The sequence below is a fragment of the Aythya marila genome (assembly GCF_965140915.1).
Source record: "Aythya marila genome assembly, chromosome: 3".
NCBI classification, from domain to species: Eukaryota; Metazoa; Chordata; class Aves; order Anseriformes; family Anatidae; genus Aythya; species Aythya marila.
Genome location: NC_139044.1, coordinates 17,493,648 through 17,510,285, shown reverse-complemented (window position 1 = coordinate 17,510,285; position 16,638 = coordinate 17,493,648). Strand labels below are relative to the sequence as shown.

The window sequence follows — 16,638 nt, the reverse complement described above, 5'->3', positions numbered from 1 at the left end:
CCGCCAGGAAATGGGCCGGCGCCGGAAGTCGGCCACTCCTGGCAAAGCGCCGCCCGTGCTCCCCCAGCGGGTGAAGCCGCGCTGGGCGGCGCCATGTTGAGGCGCTAAGGGGTGGGAGAGCCCCGCCGGGTGCAGCGCCCCCTGGTGGCGCCCCCCCCCCCCCCCCAGTGCAGCAGGGCGCTGCTGCCCGCCCGCCATTTTAGCCCTCGTCTCCCTCGCCTAGAAGCAAACGCCCGAGTGGGCAAACGTGACGGGGGAGCCGCTGTTTCTGAACCTGAATGTGTCCCTGCCGCCCACAGCAGCTCCCTCAGTGCGTGGCTTGGTCCTGAAGCACAGCACTTGCTCAGGCTGCCCATCAGCACGTTGTGTTCAGTCACTGTTAGCTGAGCTGCACCTTGCAGAGCTGGTGTCCAGCAGGGTGGCTGCCCTCTGATAGCCAATGCAGGTTGATAGGGACGGTCTTGAATCACAGAATCATCTAGGTTGGAAGAGACCTCCAAGATCACCGAGTCCAACCTCTGACCTAACGCTAACCAGTCCTTCACTAAACCATATCACTCAGCTCTACATCTAAACGTCTTTTAAAGACTTCCAGGAATGGTGGCTCCACCACTTCCCTGGGCAGCCTGTTCCAGTGCCTCACAACCCTTTCAGTGAAGAAGTTCTTCCTAACACCTAACCTAAACCTCCCCTGGTACAGAGGCAGTCTGCACCTGGGATAACTCACTATTTATCTAGGTGAGACAGACAAAGTAGCCACTGTCCATGTTCTTTTATTCCTTCGCAAATTAGGGTGACAGGAGAGCTGAAGAACAAATGGTGCTGTACTTGCCTGTGGCTGGGCTTGTCCCCAGGACTGCCCATCTGTAATGCCACACTGCCCTGCTTTCTTAGCTACAGCTGGTCCTCTGGGATAAAGCATTGCAAGTTAGGAATGTTTCCTGAAATATCTCCAGGCAGCTTTTCACTTGAGTTTCTCCATCAAGTCCAAGAAATGTGGCAAGAGGCAGTTCTGGAAGAGTTTCCACCATGTCAGGGGTCCCTGCCCTTTCCCAGCCATTTGTGTCCAGCACAGGCTGGGAGGAATTCAGCTCTTGCAGGAGATGAGATGCAGAATTGCACTAAAAGTGGCTGATTTTCACAGGGGAACACTAAGGTACACATGGTCCCTTGTGCCTGCAAACAGGTACTTGGCCTTACTGTTGAATGAGAAGAGAACAAAGAAAGGGTAATAAAATAGTTTTCACTGAACGTGTTTCTCCTTTCTTGGCAGCTAGGGACCCTCCTAGGAATGACAGGATTTATGTGTGCTTTTGGGGTCCTTATTTATGCATCTGATTGAAGATATATTTTCACAATTTTGTGATGGGATGCATTTGCACAGATAGCTCTTCCATGCAGCTTGACTGTTTTCTTTTTCTGGAAGAAAATAGCAAGTTGACTGTATCTTCTGAAGGTCAGGCTCTTCTGCTTCACTGCCAATGCCTAAAGCTAGTCTGAAATCAGAATTAATATTTTAAAACGTCTTTAAGATTCATTTCCCTCATTACTTTATTATTTTTTAAAAATATAAATAGACTGAGATTTTGGCTTTAAGAATTTGATGAGTTATTTCTAATGAAAATTCCTGAGAAAGACCCTGTAGAAATTGTTTGGCAAAAAATCCTTGTTTTGTAAGAAAAAGTTGCTTTCATCTTCTAGATAGTTATGCCATTTAAGGAACTTTGCTCCTCAGAGGCTGTTCTGAGGCTCCATATACAGCTGTACACTGCTGCTAGAAGCCATTGCTCTTCAGTGCTTTCTTGTGATATTCTCAGAGCTGACAATAGGTCAGGCCAGGAAGCCTTTGATGGCAAATTTCCCCAGACCACCTTGATACCCTTCCCGAATGCAGGGAATGTGAGAGAAATGTGAGCTTTTATTTCTGAAATACGCCACCATATTTAAGCAAAGACTTTAGGTTGTACCTGCAACTGCACATTTCATAATGTGTGTTAAGAGACTAACAAAGATTAACAAAGCCTAATGCAGTCACATTTTCATTTGACCAACCAGTGGTAATTTCTGCAGTTCATGTTCTGCTGTATAGTGAGAATGGCTGTAAAAGGTGGCACTCCATTGTTCCTTCTGCTTACCTTAAAATTTACTATTTTGCACGCAAATATTTGTTTTATTCCACACAATCAGGAGCAGCTCCTCAGCCCAGATACAGATTGCCTTGTTAAATCAGAGGAGCTGGGCTGAGCTGTCAAATGCAGCCTGCACCAGTGTTGTCTGAGATAAATCCTCTCACAGAGGGAGTAAGTGCCTGTCAGAGAATTCCTTGATGGTTCCGTACTTTTACCGAAAGTGAAGAATTTCCCATGAATTCTTCAGATTCTTATTTTAAGACTGAGGAACCAGCCAGTTCATAGTACCTAAGATGATGAGCAAGATCAGGGGAGATCATAGGATAGTGATTTATTGGAAGGAGTTACATTAGATGGCAAACATACTAAGTAGGGTAATGTGCAAAGAATAGAGGATCAAATCCATCTAGCCCACCAGTTCACAGCTTCCATCTAAAGCTTGTAACCTTTGTCTGTTATGCTTGGCTGCTTTCCCTTAGAAATTATGAAATGTCTGGAAGAGACATGTACACACTCTGCTCCACCCATGTCAGAGGACATGGTGGGAAACCGTGTTTATATATATTGCTGACAGTCTAGTTCAGTAACATTGCTGAGTGGAGTAAACGTGATTTCCAGGTATATTTCTTCATATACTGCTGTGTCTGGGTCCTGCTTGTACACAGGACGGAGGCTAGGCAACAAGCAGAAACTTAAAAATAAGATATGTGTGTGCGGGTTCAAAACATATAAAGTAACTGCATCACTGACTCACACACACACAGCCAGAAATTCTGGCTCAGTTTCTTAGAAATAAGGCTACATGTTCAGGTAATTTAAACCTCCATTTTTGAAGGCATAATTTTTTCATACTATCTCTTGGTTTCAAAGCTTATTTGTAAGATTTAACTGTTTTACAAATACCAGACTGAGGTATGAACTGGTAAAAGGGTTGCAACGATTTTATCAGGCGTTGTGGATGTCCTGCACATGCAAAAAAAAGTCAGATCTCAAGTATTTGCTCTTCAGTATAGCTCAAAATATGTCGATTGCCCACTGGTTCTTTTCCTGGGGAGCAGCAAAATGAGGATTTCTTCATAAACACGTGCTTTTACTGTCTGTCTTTATGAAGTGCTGTCAGTCTCCAGGCCTTTTTTTTCCCCTCTCATTTTTGTATTAACTATATCTATCTGTCCACTGTTCATGTTGTTGTAGCTCTGAAGGTCAATGGCTATAAAAAAAGGCAAGGTTTGGAGGGAGAGACAACACTTTTCATCTGGAGAAAAAGTGTACACGGTGTTAGGCACTTAAATCCTTTAGCTTTTAAATTTCTAATGTACAACAGAAAATAAAATTTTTGTTTCCAGGGTTATATTTTGAAGACTTTTCTTTTGTTTGCCCTTGAGAATCAAGCCTTGTGGATCACTGGTAGAGTGGTTTTATAACAAATGAGTGCTCTCTGTGGGAGGACAACATAATCTGTGTTCGTTGGATTTCTCACTGCTGGGTTTCTCACTAAGAATACTTTCTACACTGGAATGTAAAGCCTTGAACACACAGAGATCGGTGCTAGGTTACAATTAAATAGAGCCCCACTTCTCCTGTAGGCGCCATCCCCCTCTTCTGACTAAAGAGAAAAATTTTAAATCCACAATTTACTTCTTACACTTCATGATCAGGAACTCTTATGGAAAAGACACACCTCATCCTAAAAAACAAGGAGTTTCCAGCAGGACTGAGCAGGGCAAGACTCCTCAAGGGAAATCTCCTCAAAGGAAGAATTTATCCCTGCCAGATATCTTATGCAGATAGCGCCATGCCTTTGCTGCCCTCCCTGAATAAAATAAAATAAAATAAAATAAAATAAAATAAAATAAAATAAAATAAAATAAAATAAAATAAAATAAAATAAAATAAAATAAAATAAAATAAAATAAATAATAAATAAAGTCACCTGTGCTCGTTTCAAAAGCACAACCCATCTGCCCAGCAGAACTACCAGGCCTTGCTGGAGATGTGCTTGAAGAATAAACCCCTGCTCACAGATGAGAATTTCCCTGCTCACACGAGCTCTATTAGAACAGGAACACTGTGAAAGAAACTGCAGAAATTTACAGTGAAAGAGGCTACACGTAAATGATTTTCAGAGGTCTCATGTAAGTGGGTGATCAAACAATAGCCAGTGAGTAGTGTTAGCATTGAGTGAACTTACTTTTAGACTTTAATTTAGGCAGGCCTTAATGCTGTCAGAGATGACACTTACAGTAGCAGCTGTAAGTTTGGAAGTTGGAGTACATACAGGTTTATAACTGTGTTTGAAGCATTTATTGTCAAGAAATAGAACCAACTTCATTCAGCTTAGATCCAGTAATTGTTGGAGCAGGCAGGGGGAGCAGGTGAAGGGAGTGGGGTTGCTCGTGTCCCTGGTACAAGCGGCGTGCCAGCAGTTCTGATGATCCGGTGGTGATTTTGTGATGACGGTTCTCATGGTGATAATTCCTCTCCCAGAATTCACGATTTTGATATTTTAGAAAATTTCTGAGTTTCTAGACAGTTCTTAACCTTCGGCCCCTGCCCCTTTGCCCACGTACTGTTGTGATGCTGGAAGCTGTTACTTTCACAGGCAGCGGCAGGTGCCTTATCCCCTTGCTGGTCTGTTCTTTTTTCTTACTTAACTGTTTAGTCTAATCTTTCTCGGACGTGTGGAGTGTTTTCCCAGCCCCCAAGGTTGAGCTTCTGCTGTGACTAAAAACTGACCTTCAGTGAGTTGTTTTCAGTTCTGGAGCATCTATATTCATCTTGTGCCTGTTTTTCTAAGGCCTTTCCTGCTATCAAACTGTTGAACTGGATGTCACAACAGATGCTTGGTATCAAGCTCTGAGCAAGTTCCCATAACAAATGGATAGCAAGTCTTGCTAGCCAGGACAGGCTTCTAGCATGGTTAGATAAGGTCTGTTAGCTCTAGCCTGTTAGTAGGAATGGTGATATTGTTCTTACTGAGCTGATGAGCAAAACATTGATAACCCAATCATCCTGAAAGCAATGTATGCAGTCATTTGAGAGTTTCAGGCCCACATACTCTTTACATTCCTGTGTCTGTAAGGAAATACTGCTGGCAATAGCAGATAGCATCTCCCAGCTAAGCCATTTTCTAGTTAGCAGATTCTGTCAGATTTATCTAGTTTCTTAGGGACAAATTTCTCATAAACTCATGAAAATCAATAGGAAGGTAGAGGCACGTTTACAAAATAAGCAGGAGGGCTTGGAAATAGCAGCCCTGGTTCTCAGGGTTTCAGACAGAATTGTGTCTTGCAGATGGTTTAAAGTCAGGATCTTGCTGGCAGAGCATGAATGCCATCCTCAGGTGCCTGAGCTGAGATATGCCGGTCTCTGAGGCTGAGAGAGCTGAGACAGCATAGTGTGTTTGGAAGGGAAGGTCAACACAAGTCCTGGCCTCTGCAAAGGCCTTCAGGTCTGTCATTGTGTCCCTCCATGCCAGGTATATTGGAATGGGCTTGAAACCTCCTCTTTCTTTCAGCCCACTGTTCTGCTGCTCTAAAACTGCTGTAGGAAGGCTGCCTTTTGCTCTGATGCCAAACTTAGCCCAGCAAAGACTCTCTGAGGACGGATGCTGCGCATCCTTCAGTCCCTTTGCTGCAGAAGAAAACGTTGAGATCATGCTGTTTGGCCTGCAGGCTTGTAGCTTGCTGGATCTGTGACTGATGGCCTGCAAAACGAGCACCCAAATTCACCAAGGATAGGAGCCGGTGTCTAATTACTGTCAAGGCCTTTTGAGGGGTTGCCATTTCTCTGCTACCGCCTGAAGGGGAAGCCAACAGTGAGAAAATTAGCCTGAGCAATTTGTGTCTCACAAGAGTGAAATGAAAGTTTGATGCTTAGGTTGTTGATTTGATCCAAGAGGCATCTGTGAGGGGAGAAGAATAATAGCATAATTTCTGCCTGAACGGTTGGTCACGAGACACGCTTGTCAGGGCAATAGAAACTTCTTCAGCACATATCAGTTAATCTGTCGCTTGATGGTTGTTCAAATTAGGGAGACATTAGCCAGGTTAGCAGAAAGTTTAACAGTTACAGTCTGCCCTTGAAGCCTCTTTGACTGAAACTTGTCAACAATAATGGAGGGGCTGGGCTGGCAGCGCTGAAGGGTTGTCTTCTTAGATACTCATGGACAATCACACTGATGTGTCTGAGCTCCACTGGTTTATCTGAGACCAAACTCAGTGTAGACCAAACACAAATGTGTGCCCAGGCCGCAGAAGGAGTGTTTGCATCATTTACTTTTTTTTTTTTTTTTTTTTTTTTTCATTCCAGACTCGAAATTTACTGCATCTCTCATCTCATGAGATTGCAGCTCTGCAGACAAAGATTTACTTCAAGATCAAAGAGATATTAGTGACTTGTTTTTCTCTCTTTTTTTTGGTCATGTGCTTCCTAGGCTTTGCGCAGAACTCTGGTATTTTAGGATGCAAAAAGAAAGCAACTGGATTTCTGCCAAGGATTGATGGGCAAGGAAACTCCTTTGTCTACATATGTAAGATTTTTTATACAATATAACATTTTGGGTGGAATATTGACTGTACATGTATAAATCCTGGCATAGAATAGAAGATACACACACCCTTATTGTTTTACTTTGTGTGGTGTGGATGAAGCAATTGTTAAGATGGGACAAGCTCAGTAAAAATATTGACAAGCTTCTAGGTTGGATTGGAGGTTTGAGAGGTGTCTCCACCATCTGAAACCAACACTCTTTTCTGTTGCTTTTCTGTCTGCTACTGCCTCAATGAAGAGTGGCCATGTACATTTGGTCTATAATGTTGCTGCTTGACAACTGAATGGAGACTACACAGAGGCAGGAAAATCGGAGTCTTGCAATCTTCACACCTGAGACTTAGTGGAAGTGCATTCTCTTCTCAGCTTTACAGTTGGAAAAAAACATTTTTATACCATGTTACCTGAGGTAGAAGAACATACTGGCATCTCCAAAACAGGTAGGGCAGGACCAAATTGGTTCTTATTAAGTTTTAATTTTACTTTAAGCCCTTGAATACAAAGTGCAACTTTGCCTGGAAAATCCGTTGGAAATTATTTTTCTCATCTGAAAAAGTGAATGCTTTCAAAGGAAAAAGGGAAAGTTTTTTTTTTTTTTTTAATAGTGTAATTTTATAGACAACATAAAAAATGTGTAATTCCAGTAAAAAACAATGTTTCCACTGACAAGTTGTTCTTGTTAAATTTGTTATTTAAACAAATAGTATCCAAATGAAAAGATCATGAGAGAAGAATTATAGAACAATCATGGTTTGGTTAAATAAAGCACATATCTGAATTGTCGCATTTTATATTCATGGTTCATTATAATTTTAAAGACATCAGCACAATAGCACTTCTGGTATCTTCATGGTGCTCTGAATTTAGCTGGCAGGTCTTGTTTTTCTGCCAACCACGTTTCCATTTGTCTTGGCACGGAGAACTGCTGGTGCTTGGTGGCCCTGGAAGCCCTGACATTCCATCAGGGCTGCAGTAGTGCCACAAAACCAGCATTTTGAGAGGAAACATGTTGGTGTTTTCCACTTCCAGGTACATTTGCTTCCTGAGGATTCAGGAGGTCTTCAGAAATCCTCTGTCATGCTTTGTTTCACAGCTTTAGATAATTTCCACAAGGTTTCCTTTGGCAACTTAGCAAGTGGCTAGGGAATATCCTGACCTGAAGGGTCATCACTCTGAACCAGTCTGAGCATATGCCTTAGTTTGGCCCTTCTCTCCAGCTAGGCCCTATCCATATTTTAATCCAGACAAAAGTCTTATGTGCTGGCAGAAGTCAATGGGGCTTGAACACATTTTCCCAAATTTAGTCTTGCTCAGCTCTTGCAGCCTGCAGTTGGGAACTCCTTCCCCAAAAGCCCTGCTTTGCCTAATTTCGCTATTTAATATTCTTTTACACCTGACACACGCTTCATTTTCTCCTCCATCTGGGTGAGGCTGATGAGTTGGATCTGTGGGTGTCAGTACCTCCCACTGATCTAATGCAGCCCTCTCCCAAGACAGCTCATCCTGGGCCCACTGCTAAGCAACTCTTCCTTTCCCATTGCTTCAAAGGGATGTTCCTCGTAAGGGAAACATGATCTTGTTCCTTTCCCCCGACAGTTCTGTCACATCGTGAATGGGTTGAGGTGGTTGATGATCACCTGCCAGTGAATGGGGTGAGGAAGCTAGTTTTATTTTTTTTTCAGTCTATAAGAATGTGTTTTGGGGAACCCTTTTGGAGAAGGTAAATGCTAAGTGATTCGTTCCAAGTCATGCAAATGGTCTGTCTGAATCACATTGTTTTGTGGCTATGCGTTTTTGTTTATAAAAGCATCTTCTAGGCCTTACCACATTTGGAGCGTTGCGAATGGTTCTCATCTTCCTATTTTTAAACAGTAAAAGCTCACACTGCAGTAACTGTTGCTAATTCAGGCCCTTGAGTTTAAATCCTAAGGTTAAGGATATAAATGAAAGCAAATATATCCTGGGGGATTGTCCTCAGAGCAAGGAGTTTCATTCTGGGAATGTGTAGACAAATTCAGTTTTTATCTTGGTAGAGGTACCTACGCTGGGGTCTTACAAAACCTTTAACTTGTTAAAGCATTCAACCATTCACACAGTATGCTGAAAATACTGCCTTCTCTCTTTGGGTTGTCTTGTTTAGAGTGGTTTATTGGGACTAAGAATAAGGCAACAAGTCATAACTGATGGAATTTGTTAGTCATAGGCTAAAATAATCTAAACATGGTAAAATTAACAGAGCAGGGAAAAGTCCTAGTTAATGTTGAGAGAAAGATTGTACAGAAGGAGAGAAACTTCAGTTATTTTCACTTGGTAGCATTAAAACAAAAAGAGAAATTTCCTCTGCAACAGTGAAGAAAATCACTTTGGAGACTGAGCTTTCAAGGTATGGTGAAATCCTCAGGCAACATTTGGCAAGGCAGAGTTATTAAAGAACCTATCTTCTGACTATAAGCCTAAGAATATATTGATATATTTTTTGTCTAGACTCTATGGCTCCTATGAAGATCTGCAGATTGGGCAAATTTCAGACACCTTTGTGGATTTCACAGGTGGTGTTAATAGAAGGATCAAGCTTGCAACAGCTCCTCCTGATCTGAGGGATACCCTGAGAAGTGCAACCTACAGCAGATCTCTCATGGGCTGCCAGATTTGTTTAGGGGTAAGACTTAGTGTGACATCAAATGGTTTCACAGCTAAAAGCCTTTCCAGATATGTTTGCCTCTGCTCGGCTAGTCAGTGTTACTACTATAAAGTATCAAAGTTGCCACATGTGGTTTCCCGAAGAAATCACATTCTCAAGGTTAAAGATTGAACGTGGATTGGTTCCCTGCTGCCCTCAGCTCCATTGTGTTTAAGAACTGGTTTATCTATTGAAGAGTCTCTATTAAATAGGACCTATAATTTTCCCATTTTTAGTAAATAAATTTTCTGATTGTACAGGTGGTGCACTGAGACACAGACTCATTGAATAAGCTTATAGCCAAGACCAGAGAGGGGTGTGGTTCAGAACATAAATTCAAATCTTTGCTCCCAAGCCTTATGCTAATACTTCAGCTATTGGGAAGCCCTTAATCATAATCTAACCTAGACTTTTTAGAAGTGAAAAAGACAAAGATCCACAGTTTATGAAAGGACCCTTGCAATCATACTCCCAATTCCAAAAATGCTGCAAAATATGGCTGTTAGGAAAAATGTGTCTGTTAAGAGCTCAGATGTTTGTTTTGTTTTGCTTTTGCCATTCAAACCATTCTACATTTGCTTTGAGGGTCACTGCTTACACAGATGCATGTTTCTGAGACTGATGTGAGTCTGCTGTGTGAGTAGAGATAGAAAAAAAGGTTTATTTTCCTGCTGGTTCTCTTGCTTGTATACAGGCAACAAAGGCCTTGAAAAATGGTCTTGTTGCTGACTGTGCTAACACAGTAACTAGTATTAGAAAGGCAAGAGTAGCACTAACATCCTGGGTCAAAGCTTGTTTGCATGTCAACAATTTATTTATTTATTTATTTTATTTAATTTTTTTTTTCAACAGTAGGTTAAGCCCTTAATCAGGGCAGCTGTGGTATCTCTTCCCCCGATATCTTTCTCTTAGTCTAAGGCTAAAAAAGGCTTTGTGCTTTGTAAAGACTCCCTTTCAAGTGCATCTGGTTGAGTACCGTGACCTTGACAAGATCAGGATAACTCTAAGAGTGGGAATTATTCACAGAGCTCTGCTGAGAGCATCACCTACAAGTGTGTCTTAGCTGTTAAGGGTGGACGGGTATGCCTTTTGGTATGCTAGGAGGATGGGGTGAAACCTGCTCAGGGTAAAAAAGCCTTCCTCTGAAGTCAGAGGAGGGCCAATAGCGTGGAAAAGTTAATTGAATACAAAGGCCAAAACATGACAATTTGCAGAAGGAAATAAAAGTGTCTAGAGTAAGGGAATCAAACAGTACTCCTGTGCAGAGCTGGACCCCACTGATCTGTAGAAGTGTTATGAGGAACGCCCTAAAGATATCTTTGTAATGGGATAGAACAGTACGGTAATAAATCCCAAAGAGCTTCCCAAGCACAGCAGAAGTGCTTTAGTTACAGACTTTGTTAGCGATGTCTGTCAGTCCAACTAGCTCCTCTGATGGGGTGAAGGAATAGGCAGGAGTCAGGGGGTCAGCTCAGCTGGTGGAGCTGCTGTGCAGTCAGCCATTCAGCTGCATGCTGCCAACATAATTCCTAGTCAGCCTGGCTTCCTCTTTTCCCACTGTAGCATCCCAGTTCAGGAGGCACTAGTCTGTGTGGTCACCCCGTGTGCTTTCCCACTGCACTCTGCTTCGCTTTCACGGTGGCACAGCTCTGCTTCCATGTAAGCACAAAACGAACAGATGTTGGAAAGGAGGAGGAATTTACAGCCAAGCGCCCAAATTAGGAATCTGTGAGGCCTCAGGTTTCACTTCCAGTGAGGTAAGATAAATTATCTTGATCTCTGTGTGCCTGCATTCAGAGTTGCATGTTCATAGCTTTTATTATCATCCTTGCTAGCATTTGTGAGAACAAACAAAATCTGTGTTGCTGCCTGGCACAGTGCAGTGATATAAACCAGATGAGAACTGCTGAGACCTCGGTGAGCACAGTGTTACTGTGTTCTGCAGGTGACAAGTCAATATGGACCAAAAAACGTGGTGAGACTGTGAGATCTGTGGGAGAGAATTGAATGGAAAGGGGACTGGAGTGACAGGTGGGTTTAAAAAATTGAAGGCTTGATGCCAAGCGGGAGGGAAAGTTTCTTGGGGGAAAGATGCTGCCATCTTCAGGATCGAATTAGTGTGAAGAGGAACATAAAGATGAATTGCACAGACCCTCTGGTTTCAAAGCAATGACTCAATAGGTTTGTATTTCTCCAGCAGTGAGTGCTTGTGTAGAGGGACTCGCTTCACACATGCAGCTTCAACTGGTTTGGTTCTGCTTTTCAGTGCTTTCAATACCAGAGGAAACACAGTGTGAACTTCAGATGCTGCCCGTGTTGCTGCAATCTGGATGCCAGGAGGCTTTAAACAGCACGTTTCAGGGCCCTTTGTCACAGGAGGGGCCAGGCAAAGTTCTCCACATGCTGCAAAGTGTTAGAGCGAGGTGACTGTGAAGGAGTCCTCCATCCTGGCAGCTTGGGGTACGACATCAGGGGAAATAAGTTGAGACAAATGGGCTGTATATTTGCATCTGCATGGATTTTTTTGACAGGACCCATGAAAGACAGTGGTTTGTATTCCAGTCCATGGTCAACTCTAGACCTGCCCTGTTCCTCTTGGAAACAGAGCATGTTCCTTCTGTCCCAGCTTCTCTTCATTTGTGCAGGAGGCTCAGGGGTAGGGAGGAGAAGGAAAAGCACAGGGAGGTGTTGAGAATATTACTGACTTTCACCTTGTCTGCGGAGCAGTAACTTCTCTGGGTGTCAGTCCCGTGATGACAGCACACCAGCTATTCCTGTTGAATAGCATCATGAACAAGGTAATGTAGGCCTGCCTTTTAAATGACTCCCAGCTGCCTCTTCTGCTGTCCTACCCCTTCCTTCATTATGCCAAACACTCTTCCTATTATGCTTCCTTTGACAGAAAGATGACCAGCAGAACAGATCTAGATTTTCATATTTTAACTACTTGTATGCTGTGTGTGCACATGGAGGAACTGGCTGATGGAAGGGGAGCGTTTCTGGTTTCTGCTGGAGAAAACCAGAGCTGTTTAGCTATATCTCATGGGACCCAGTATGCTTCTGGAGAGTCTGCCATGGCTGAAGGCATAGTGGGCCTGTGCTCAGTGAGGGATAAACGTGGAGATACATGGAGACAGGGATTTGTCATCCTTTTATAGGGGAAGGCTATGTCCTCAGTCATGAATCTGAAGCCACGTGGGTTTAGTCACCCCTTGGTTTTGCCCTTAGCTTTTACAAACAGCACTTTGATTTCAGCCTGTGCCAGCTAGTTCAAGGTAAGATGTGACCTGCTTTAGAGCAGCCCTTCGTTGCTTGCTTGCTCTCCTTCTCTACTTGATGATGCGAGAGGCTGTGCTGATGTGGCAGAGATGTACTGCTCTAAAATGGCAGGAGTGAGGGAGAAGCAAGGCACTACCACATCTCCCAGGGCTTCTGGGGGCATCGACAACTTTCAAGAGCTTTTGTCTTATTTTTAAGGTAACTGTGAAGTTCTTGCCTGCTTTGCTTTTTCTTGTCGTTTCTCCAAAGCTTGTGCCACGAGGTGGCAATGTTGTCACCCGTGTTGTTTCACTGCAATGCCGTGGATGGTAATATTTTAATCTCAGTGCTGCTGTCCTTTTCTGAAGCTTTAGTTGTGCTTTTGCTACTGATAGATGCTGCTGTTAGAGCAGACACTTGCTTCTTTACTACATAATAAAATTTGAGGATTGCCATGTGTAACACAGAATGAGTCAGCTCTGAAGTTCTCTGATCTCTTTCCTTTTCTTTTTGTAAGCCATATGGACTAAACTAAACTGCTGACAAGATGTCTCTTGGCGCTCTTTCCCCAAGATGTCTCTGTGAAATTTTAAGATGCATTTAGTAGACCTCACGATCTGTAAATTAACTGCAGACTTGATGAGCCAGGGAAATGGGGAAGAGTGGATGTATTCCCTGAAGAGTGGGAGATGGGTTAAAGGGAGCACAGCAGGAGGAAGTCTGGGATTCTGCAATGGTGAGGGGTGCTTTGGGCCCTTCTGGGTGCCTTGGGCGTGACCCTTCTCTCTTGACTCAGTTAGTAGCACATCATACCCCTTAACACAAAATGGACAAGAGAACATGCTCTTCCTGCTTGAACCTGCACATGAACATCAGAAGTAAGCAGCTGAAGTACTTTGACTAGCTTCTTTCATCGCAGGAGCTGTGTTGCTTGCAAAGATAGAGCAGTGACTGGCATGAAATGGTCTGCAGGAGTCCTTGGATCACTTGGCAATACTGAGCTTCTTTGGGGCAATAGCTTTTCTGTTAAAATTTACTCCTTGGAAGTGCTGAAGATACCTGAGGATTTACCTTTAAGTGAAGTGACTGGGAACCACAGAGACTCAGCCCTTCTGGAAGCAGGGTAGGTGGGATCTGAAGTCAGTTAACCCATACACAGGGAACAAGAGAAGACTAATGATAAATTTGTAAACAAAATAAGCTCTTAGCTGCAGGTGAGCCAAAGGTGTGCCTTTTGTTCGTTTGTTCAGCTATTGCAGAACACATTTCTTCTTAACAGCACCAGGAAGTCAATAGAAAGCTGTCCCCAGCGTTCTTCACTTGGCATCACCTTGTGAACAAGCACCAAGTCTCGATGAATGGGAAGTGACCCATGACTTCCACCTGGAGCACGGTGTCTATTCGATCCACTTTGGAGTCTCAGCAGGAATCTGAATTCATCCTGCAGGTCTTCTCCAGGAGGCATGTTATTAGGTGAGATGCTGCTGCTGCTCCTCTGACAGCACCTGATTGTTTGGCATGGTGGGGCGATCTGGTCATCATGGTTCAGTGGGATAGCATGAGGACTATGCAGCACGCTGCCTCGTGGAGAGGCTGGCTGGGGGCCTTTCCTAGCTCGGGATGCTAGTGGCTAAAGCACCGCTTTTGGCCTTACACTTTTGGGAAGTGTTGAGCTAGGCCCACACAAGTGATTCTTGCAGCGTGCTTGTTTTTGAGACTGGGGAAGCACAACGCCTTTAAATGCACCATAGTTTTGCCAGGGGACCCTGCTGGCAGTGGCAGAGGGGCTGCTTATGCAGAAAGTGGAGAATGTAGCTCTGGAAAAATGTCTTCAATAACTGTATCTTGGATGGCCACATTTTTCTTCCTTATTTTTATTTTTCATTTTATTTTTGTATTTATTTAAAACCCTAAAGGCAGTTGTCGATAGGTGCGAAGATGAGATCTGGGAGGATTTCTTAACAAAGCGTTTTGAACAGGTAAATGTGTGCAAGAGCCACCAGGCGAAATTGCTCCAGAGCTATGATGCAGCAGTGTGAAAGTAAAAGCATGTGGATGTGCAAGGGATGTTTGGATGTAGAAGCACAGGGAACAGAGAACAGCCATGGGAGGTTGGGCAACATGTACAGCACTGATTCCATGCAGCAGGTTTGGCTACAAAGCTTGGGAATATGTTAACACTGGGGCAGACAAACTTCTATACAGGAGAAGCAATAAATGACTGGAGCTTACTGCCACAGGACACTGTGGATGTGAAGGTATCAGCGGGCTCAAAAGGCATTAGCACTCTGGTGGAAAGCAGGTCCATCAACAGATACTAAAAAACTATCACTGCCTGGAGTGCCTTGTCTCCTAATAAAAGAAACCCCAGTTCTGTAGCTGCTAGGCCCATGGGTGAAGGACAGGAGTGTGTGTGCTTGTGGGAACTATCTGAATGAATGTTCTTACCAAGCCATGACTTGGGAGAGTCATTTATGAGCATTCAAACCATCTCTTTTGCTTTTATAAGTCGGCATAGCCCTACTGAAGTGAACTTAATTTGTGGACTAGGCCTCCAGCTCTTTGCTGGGATGGAGCCTGTGATGCTTGCAGATCTGTTTCAGAGAAGCAGTGGGCTGGCTCTGCAGATTGAAAAGAACAATATAGTGAGAAGTAATCCCATATAGTCTTTAAGTCACTGGAGACTGGCAAGAAATAGATGTTCTCTGTAGCATGACACGGGAGCAGTCTGGCAAATAGACTTGTAGGACATTTAGATATTAGTTCTTTTCATAAAGGAGAGAGGGGGACAGAGATTTTAAGTGATGCAGGCACATGTAGGCTGTAGCGTTAGAGAATCTAAGTGCTTAATCTCATAAATACAGTTTTAGAGAGTGCGTGAGATTCAGGGATGAGAAGGACTCAGGTACATGCTTACTACTGCACTGAAGCTGCACAAGAATATTTAGAGAGAAACGCAACAGTGTATGTATTCCCTATCGGGAGGCATTAAACAATATAAACAGCGGTGTGCTCTTTATTCCCCTGAATAGCCTGTTCCTAACAGTATTATTTTCACAGGTTTTATGAGAAAATGGTTAGAACTGGATAGCTAGGTAACCGTATTTGTTGTTGTTTATAACAGATGATAGAGCTATCAATTATTAAGTGGCCCACTGTGGTGTCACTGGAGCCCTAGGGTTCAGACTGTGAGGCAGGACATGATAGAGGGAGCAGGGACATCCAAGGCCCTTGAGCAGATGTGTCGCAGTGCTACCATCCTGCCAGACTCCTGGAGAGGCTATTTTAGCAGCTCTCATCACAAAGCATGTGCCCTTTCCCAGTTGTCAGGTCTCTGCTCCCTTTTGTGATTTGCAGCTGAACACAGTGGAGCAAACTAACTAAGCCTGATTTAACTTGCACTCAACGCAGTGGGTGATGTTGTAAACACTGATTTAATATGTGTAGGAGCAGCACTAGAAGAACCAAAAGGTTGTCTGAGGGAACATAGATCTTGCTCTTTCTGTGTGCTTTGAAGATGGTCCTTGGTGCCAGTGGGGATGCCCCTGGGTGGCTAGGAGTGTCTGTGGAAGTACAGAGTTCACAGCAGGACTCTGCTGGATGTGATGGGGTGAAAATCTGTTAGTCCCAACTGTATTCGTTACACAATGGGTGTTATCAGCTCTGCAAGAATTATTTAAGGCTGAGAGTATGCAGGACATAGTTTAAATGTCCTCAGCCCATGTACAAAATGGGGTTTCAGGACACCCAGCTTCAAATAGCCATTCATTTTAATTCTGTACACACTGTTTTTTATATCACATTTTGTGCTTACTTACTTCATACCTATTTAATGCAGAGGAATGCAATTGCAAGGAGATTATTTTGCTATTGATTACTTGATCCAGGAAAGAAGCAGAATTCATGCCATGCCATGAATCACTAAACATTTGCAGCAATAAACTTTATAGAGCCATGTGACTTGCTGTTACAGAATTGTAAAGAATGCTTTACTGGAATGATTATACCAAACTGTGTACA

General features: G+C 43.4%; 1 pseudogene across 1 annotated transcript; it reads left to right on the top strand.

Moving 5' to 3' along the window:
* The first annotated feature begins 2,931 nt into the window (after positions 1-2,931).
* LOC309877084 (calpain-14-like) lies at positions 2,932-14,095 on the top strand (annotated as a pseudogene). Its single transcript has 8 exons — positions 2,932-2,939; positions 4,059-4,240; positions 7,548-7,737; positions 8,363-8,411; positions 9,165-9,339; positions 10,055-10,120; positions 13,192-13,380; positions 13,898-14,095. The product of its transcript is annotated as a calpain-14-like (transcript).
* Positions 14,096-16,638: the final 2,543 nt, after the last annotated feature.